This window comes from Taeniopygia guttata, chromosome W (assembly GCF_048771995.1).
Source record: "Taeniopygia guttata chromosome W, bTaeGut7.mat, whole genome shotgun sequence".
Classification (NCBI taxonomy): Eukaryota; Metazoa; Chordata; class Aves; order Passeriformes; family Estrildidae; genus Taeniopygia; species Taeniopygia guttata.
In genome coordinates, this window is record NC_133064.1 from 1,218,164 (window position 1) to 1,225,719 (window position 7,556).

Consider the following 7,556-nt stretch of genomic DNA (forward strand, 5'->3'; position numbering starts at 1 on the left):
TCGGCGGGCAGGGTGGGGGTGCCGGGGCCGGAGGATCGGGGCGGGATCGGGGCGGCGATCGGGACCGGCACCGCCGCTCCGCCGGGGCCGCCGCTCCCGCTCCGCCTGCGCCCGGTGCGGGGCTGCAGGAGCCCGGAGCCCCGGGAGGGCAGAGAGCACCTCCGGTCCTTGGCTCGGCAGGGCAGGGGCTGCCGTGCCCGGCCCGTGGCTCGCAGCGTGACCAACGCACGGCCCGGCACGGGCACCGGGGCACCGGACAGCGCTGGCACGGACGCGGCTGAAGGGCTGCCCGTGGCTCCTCGGCCGGGGGCTGCTCCCCACATGCACGCAGGGATGCTTCAGCCCGGACAGACGGCACCGACAGCCCAGAGCGACCCCAGGGAACGGCTGGCATCACCTGGGAACGGAGGCACGGCCGTTTGCAGAGGGGCTCTGACAGCAATCCCCGTTTCTGACCTCCCCGAGCTCCCACACAGCTGCCAGGTATGTCCCAGCCACCCCAAATCTCCTCCCTCTTTTCCAGCCTGAGGCCATCATCCACCAGCAGCGTTTGTGATTTATTAAAAAAATATGGATATTGATCTAGTATCGAAATCCAACTGTGACGGACAAAAACTCTCTAACAGTTTAAAGTTAGCAAGTGTGTGTTTATTCGACGCCGGGCAGCGTGCGGGATCGCTCCCAAATACACACCGCCCCTTCCAGGTGATTACAGAGTCTTTTTATCCATACAAGTATTGAATACACAAAATACAAATACATATTCATAATTTTGGTACATCCCATTCCCCGCTTCGTATGCTAATCACTCCAAAAGCTATTCAGCATGCGTAGTTTGTCCTTTGAAATGGGTCGGTGGTCCCTTTCATGGGGAGGGGTCCCAAAATGAGGAAGTAAATGACGTCTTCCTCCTTCTGACCTTTCTACCTTTTCAATGCAAGTATGACAAATGAACTCTTGGTAGAACTCCCATTCCTTGTCTTCAATTGGTTTCAGAACAGAGGAGGCCCACAATTGTCTTATGTTCCTAAAAGCTATTTATCAGTTTCTATATTCTTCATTATAAACCCAGCTAACTAAACATTGTGCTGACAAGCAATTAATTATTAGTTAACTACTAACTCCTAACTTCATCAAGGCCTACTCATTTATTATTCTTATTTTAATTAATTCTAGTAAGACGTATTTCTCTTAGCTCCTCAAAATCTCTAAATGCCTTAAAGTTTACATTTCATTTGAGCCAAGGCAATCTTCCCTCACAGATACTAAATGCCAAGCCACAGCCTCGGAGATGCCTTAAAATCAGAGGTTCGAGTGCGATGATGTCTGGAGATTTCCAGGGAGACAGCTGGAGGTGCAGAAGTGATGGAAAACTCTCACAGGTGGGTCCCACTGGAGGTGTGCTGCAGGCAGGGATGTGCATCCCTTTCCTGAGGGAAAAGGACATGCAGAGGCCACTGCTGAGGCTCTGAAAGGAGCGGAGCTTCTGCAGGACAGATGTTCTGCCTCAGCACAGGCCGGGAGCGCATCCAGCCACCCCCTTGTCCTGCTTTAAAACATCAGCTGGAGCCTGAGCTCCGGGGGGTGAAATCAGCTGAGTTCCAGGGAACTCTGTCAAGTGACTCCAGACACAGCCCTGGGCTGGGGGATGAGGGTTTCAAATAGCAAGTTCTATAGAATAGAGACCTGTCCTTGTCCTGATCCCACTGAGCTTCCCTGGAACCTCTGCTGGTTCCTGACACAGCTGGTGCTAAAGTGGCAGCTCTGCATGGGAATTTCCACTCTCCACGAGGCACTGTCAGGTTATTCCAGCAGGAATTCAGCAGGGAACCTGGGGCTGTGGGCATAATTCATCTGTACTAGCAAAGCTGATACTGAACCCCAAATCCAGGCACCACGCAGAGAACAATCTTTGTGCAAAATCCCCTGGGTGAGGAAGTTTCAGCAGCCAAATGTATAGAATGATCTAAATCCCAGCAGCCGGCATCCCCCAGAGGGACAATCCAAGTGCCAGGGTGGGAGCCCTTGTCCTTCCCCTGCTGCTGGTGGGACAAATTCCCCTCGGCACAGCTGGCTGGGCGGGAGCTGAGAGCAGGAGGGGCGGGAGCAGGGATGGGAGATGAGGCAGCTGGAATGTCACCTGGAGCAGCTGAACACGTTCTGTCCCTGCAGCAGCCAGGAGCCAAAGCAGATCCCTCCTGGCCGGGCTGGAGGGCAGCTGCTGCATCTGCTCTGGGGGAAAACTCCTTGCCCCTGCCAGGAGAGCTGACTCTGCTTTTCCTCCAGCTCCTGAGCAGTGTCAGGGCCACAGGGAGGGAGTTCAATCCCAAAAAATCCCCACAGCCCATGGAGTGAATGATCCAGGCAGAAAAAATCAGCATTGAGATAAAAAACTTAAGAGCTCTGTCAAAAAGGCTGTGACAACAGTGCAGTGGGATTCCCAGGAACCTTCTGGTTTGCTCTTGGAATTCTCTTGGTTCTCTTTCATGTGTTTTTAGTCCCTCAACGGGCAGCTTGAAGAATTTATTCTGGGACTTAGAGGTTGAGCAGGGTGGGCTCTGGATTGACTTTCGCCTCTGGTGCCACTTTGTGCGAACACAACTTGGCCAGGCTGGGTGAACTCATGGCCTCAGCTTTCCCCTCCAAAATGTCCCTCACTTATTTCCCTGCGGGTGAGCTGGGATTTGGCCCCAGACTGTCACTCCTCACCTCCCCGTGCCCGCACAGTGTCCGTTCTGTTCCCCACAGAGCCCTGGGGACACCAGGGGGTCCCTTTGCCTTCTCCTGCCCCTTTCCAGCCCGAGGCTCCTCTGCCCTTGTCCCACACAGCACAGGGGCACAAAAGGGGAAAGGCTCCAGAAAACATTTCTGCAATTAACCAGCAATTATTTCAATTCCCCAGTGAGAAGAACGTGAACTCACAGCCACCGAGGCCTGACAGGTTCCTGCAGTGAGAGCTCAGCGCTTGTCTGCAGAGGTGAGTGCAGCATCTGAAAGGAAAAAAACACAGGGGAAAAATGTGATTTATTTTGCTTCAAAGTTATTTCAAGTTCTTAAAGCCCAACCAACTTTTGCTCTTGAATTTGGTCGGGTGAAACAGGAGCAGTGGGCAGGGGTCGTGCCATTGATGCGGACGTGCCTGATGCTTGCTGGGGCAGAAAAAGTAGATTGAGCTCACCTTATGTCAAGCAGTTATTAAAACAGATTTATAGCTCTTTAAACATAGCACCCTTTAATTACCATAATGTTTCTTCCATGAGTTTAACTAATTCTCAGTGTATTTTACAAAACTTAAAATAACACCTCCTCCCCATAAAACACACTCATCAAGCATTAGACAAAAAGTCCTAGTTCCAGTCTCACGCTCCCACATCTAACCAAAGGAGACCTTCCCCACAACCAAACAAAAAATCAAAATAACATACCATACAACTCAGCTGTATCCAAAAACCCTCACCTTTATTTCCTCCAAACGCCAAATACTCTTCAAATTCTAAATCAAAAACTCTCAGAAAAACAACAAAAACCATCAAAACCTACTTCAAAAATAGAAAAGCCTAACCATATAAATATTTTTTTCAAAGCCCACAAAAAATATAAAACAATCTAATCAATATCCTGCATTAAAAAAAACCCCACTATACAAATTAGTACCATTTGAAATGTAACATAAATAAAAATATTTTCCTAAGAAACATATCTCCCAATAAATAAAACCACCCTGTAAAGATATAAGTAATAATCATAACTCAACCAACTAAAATTTCTTTAAAACCAAAAGACTTAAAAAACCTTCAATATTTATAAATAATAACATTCAATATGTTAAGTGTTAATAAAATCAAATAAAATTAAATGTCAATACATTTAAATAAATACATTAAGTTTCTTTTTATCTATTAAAATTAAGTTTATTATTCCTTACTATCAAAATTCCTTCAGTCTAAATTTAAATCTTATTTAATATAACTTATCCTAAATTTTATCAATGATCATTTCTCTAAACTATACAGTATATGGTTAATTTTCTTAAAAATTAAAACAACTCCAATGAAAACAACTAAAAGAAAACACTAACAAACACCTATTCAGAAGTAAAAAAAATACAGTGTATTATATGATCACTTTCATCAAAAATTCTGCTCTTCATTACAATCTCTACTCTTTTTATCTTTTATAAGTAACACCAAAAAATAGCAATTACTATTCATATCACACTATTTAAAAATTTTACTCTATTTCCTTAATATATAACTATTTTTTAAAAGTTATCCTAACTTCTTCAAACACATACTACTAATATACTAATTATATAATATAAATATATTCATTTTTATAATAAACAATATTTATTAAATATGATTATAATTACAACCAACTTTCATATACTTTATCTCTTTATATAATGATCTAAAAACACATAAAATTTCTAATTCCTACTTTTTTATTCTCAATTTATACCGCTCTTACACCAAGTTAACTCTCTAACTAATCTCTACACTAACTCTATAATTTAACCTAATGTTATCTCATAATTTTAAATATTTTTCAAGATTAAAAAAAAGATATTTCATTAAAAACCTCCTCCAAACTGTTAATCTTATCAGTTTCCTCAGTTATTATTACAAAATCACTTCAATATAAAATCCAACTACAACATTAATTTCTTTTTCTAAGTTTCACACTAAGTAATGACTCTCTCCTACATTTCCTGCACCTTCACACTCTCAATATCCAAATCCAAACTCACAATCCTGTCCATAACCACTTTCAAATCCTTAAAAAAAAAGGTTACTATATTCAAAGCATCTCAATTCTAAAAAACTTCTAAAAAAACCAATTATTAAATAATGTAATTAATCTTTAATCCTAACATTTTTACTCTTAACTACTACTTTTAAAAACATTCAATAAAAATATAGTAAGTAACATTCACCAATTAAAATTTAAACTATAACCTAACCCTAACTCTACCTAAATAAAATAATTAACAACAAACCCAAATATTTTCTACGTCAAAAATAAATTAAAATAATTTTAACTTAACAATTTAACTTTATCAATATAACAAATAAACTTATTTTTTAAATAAACTTAAAAAATCATTATCCACACATAAATATTTAACTTACCACTAATTTAACATTTATCAACTGTTATAAACTCTAAAATAATGTACAATCTTTTAATACTTACTAATTATATCATTTCACCTATGTTACTAAATATAGATATTTAGTAACATAGGTTACTATGTTACTAAATATGTAAATACAAGTAAATATGTAAATACAAGTAAATTACACAAGAATTGCAACTTACACCTAACATCTTGTACTACACCCACCAAAATATATAAACTTTAAGTTTCTTTATAAATGTAAAAATCAATATTATAAAAATCTTATTTAATAACTTACCAATTATAAAATTCTATCAAATATTATACCTCTACTCTATTTACTTTATTTACTTTTAATTATATCACTTTACCAATTAACCAATCTAAAACAAACGTTTAAGTAACTTTAACTGAAGTTTCAAGTTTACATACTTTGTATTTATCTAGCACTACTCAAAAAATCCATTCTTGACTTACTTACCAAATATAGCAATAAAAAACATTACAAATCACCCATATAATTAAAAAGCCCTTATATAAAAATAGTTAACAATTTAAAACAAAAAAGTCATTTATCCATCAATAGTAACCAAAATAGAAAAGTAATTTTAAGCCTTGAAACTTAAAAATGGTAGCATCACTTTTTATACCACCTATTACTTCAACAACAACGCTAAAACAATTAAATCAGTTAAAATATTATCTAAATAAACAATCTAATTCTACATCCCCTTACAATAAATAACATTTTAAAAAATATAAAAATATTAAATATGCAGTTTAAAAAAAAACCAACAATAAATTTTCTTTTATTAACACACAAATATAAATATAAAAATTTAATAAAATGTATAAACATATCTATTCACACAAAATCTACTTATAAAAATGTACAACTTTAAGAAATATCAAAAATAAGAATAACTAATAAAAGATAACAATAAATAAAATTTAACACCATAATTTAAAAATCTTATGCCAAAATTATACATTTTAATTATATTATTATAATAATACTAATGATAACACCTTCTGTATGTTAATTTATGCAACAAATGCTTAACAAATCCATTATTAAAATTTTTTTTTTCATACAGAGAGAGAGGGGAGACGTGGGAATGGGAAAACCAGAAACTCCCACAGACACTGAAAGATTTGATCTGCAGCCTCGGGAGAAGCTGGGATTGATGTACCAATACAAGACACGGGCATTACGCAGGAAAAGGATAAAACAACATAAAATAACTTCTGTTTCTGTGGCTGTCAGTAGGAGCCTGCCCCGAGTGAGTGAGAGAGGAAACTGTGTGGGCACGATGGGGAAGGGTTTGCAGGGCAGGGCTGGGGCTGTGTGCGCTACACTGAGAGCTGACAAGTTCCAACAGAAGGCATTGAACAAAAGTACCCTCAGTGCGGCAGAACTGAGCAGAGGTGCTGGGTTCCAAAAGCCAAATAAACCCCGGGGTTAGAAAGTTCTGGCCTGCCTTGGAACAAAGAACTTGTGGCTGCTCCTGAGCCGCAGCAGCTGCTCGCTCTGCAAACCCTCACGCTCCCAGGCGGGTGCTCACCTGAGCACTGAGTGCTCCCGGCCCAAGAGCAGTCCCATCCCTTCCTTGCTAACAGCACAGGGAGAAAAAATGAAAAAAGATCACTCTGGCCAGCAGGGCTCTCTCTCTCTGCGTGGGTTAGGGGCAGGGCCCTGCAGGGAGCAGGGCGCTCCAGCACCGACAGCCCGAATCCAGAGCAGATCCACGGGGGAGCAGCGGGCTGGGGACAGCTGGGGACAGCAATGAGCAGAGCCCATCAGCCTCCCTCTGGGGCTGGGACTGCATTTAGCACACAGCTCATACCAGCTGTGGCACTTACACACCTCAGACTCCTTACCACAAACCAGTTCTGGTCTAGCTCTCAGGGTGACCTGCACCTCCTCCCCAGAAACCACAGGAATTAGAATTTCCTGCTGGTTTTACAAACTTCACGGCAGCTTTGCAAATGCAAATCCCAGCAGGTCCCTGCTTTCCAGAGCACCCATCCTCAGCCATCTCCACTTCCCTGGAAAACTGCTCCAGCCCCGGGCTGTACCAAGGTGAGCACAAGTCTGGAGAGGTCAGAACCCTCACCTGGACTGCTGCACTCGGAATGAGATCCAGCTACAAATGGAATTCCAGAAACAGCCTCCAAAATGTTCCATAATCACACCTTTAAAATGGCTCCACAGGGCAACAGCTCCAGTGCCAGAGCAGCACCTGCACGAGTCCTTGTGGCAGCCCTGGCTCCCTGAAAAACACAATAAACCAACATCACACAGGCCTTGTTTGCAGAATTCCTGATCCAAACCCTCACCTTTCCTGCCCAGCATTGAGGGAAATCTGACACGGTATTCACAGGTAACCTTTGCTGAGAGCAGCCATCACCCCAGTCCTCCAGCCTGGGCAAG

General features: G+C 41.4%; 1 long non-coding RNA gene across 1 annotated transcript; it reads left to right on the forward strand.

Annotated features, from left to right (window-relative positions):
- Positions 1-326: 326 nt before the first annotated feature.
- LOC140682087 (uncharacterized) lies at positions 327-6,968 on the forward strand. Its single transcript, XR_012053332.1, has 2 exons — positions 327-2,977; positions 6,220-6,968. It is a non-coding gene; the product is annotated as an uncharacterized lncRNA (long non-coding RNA).
- The last annotated feature ends 588 nt before the right edge of the window (positions 6,969-7,556 follow it).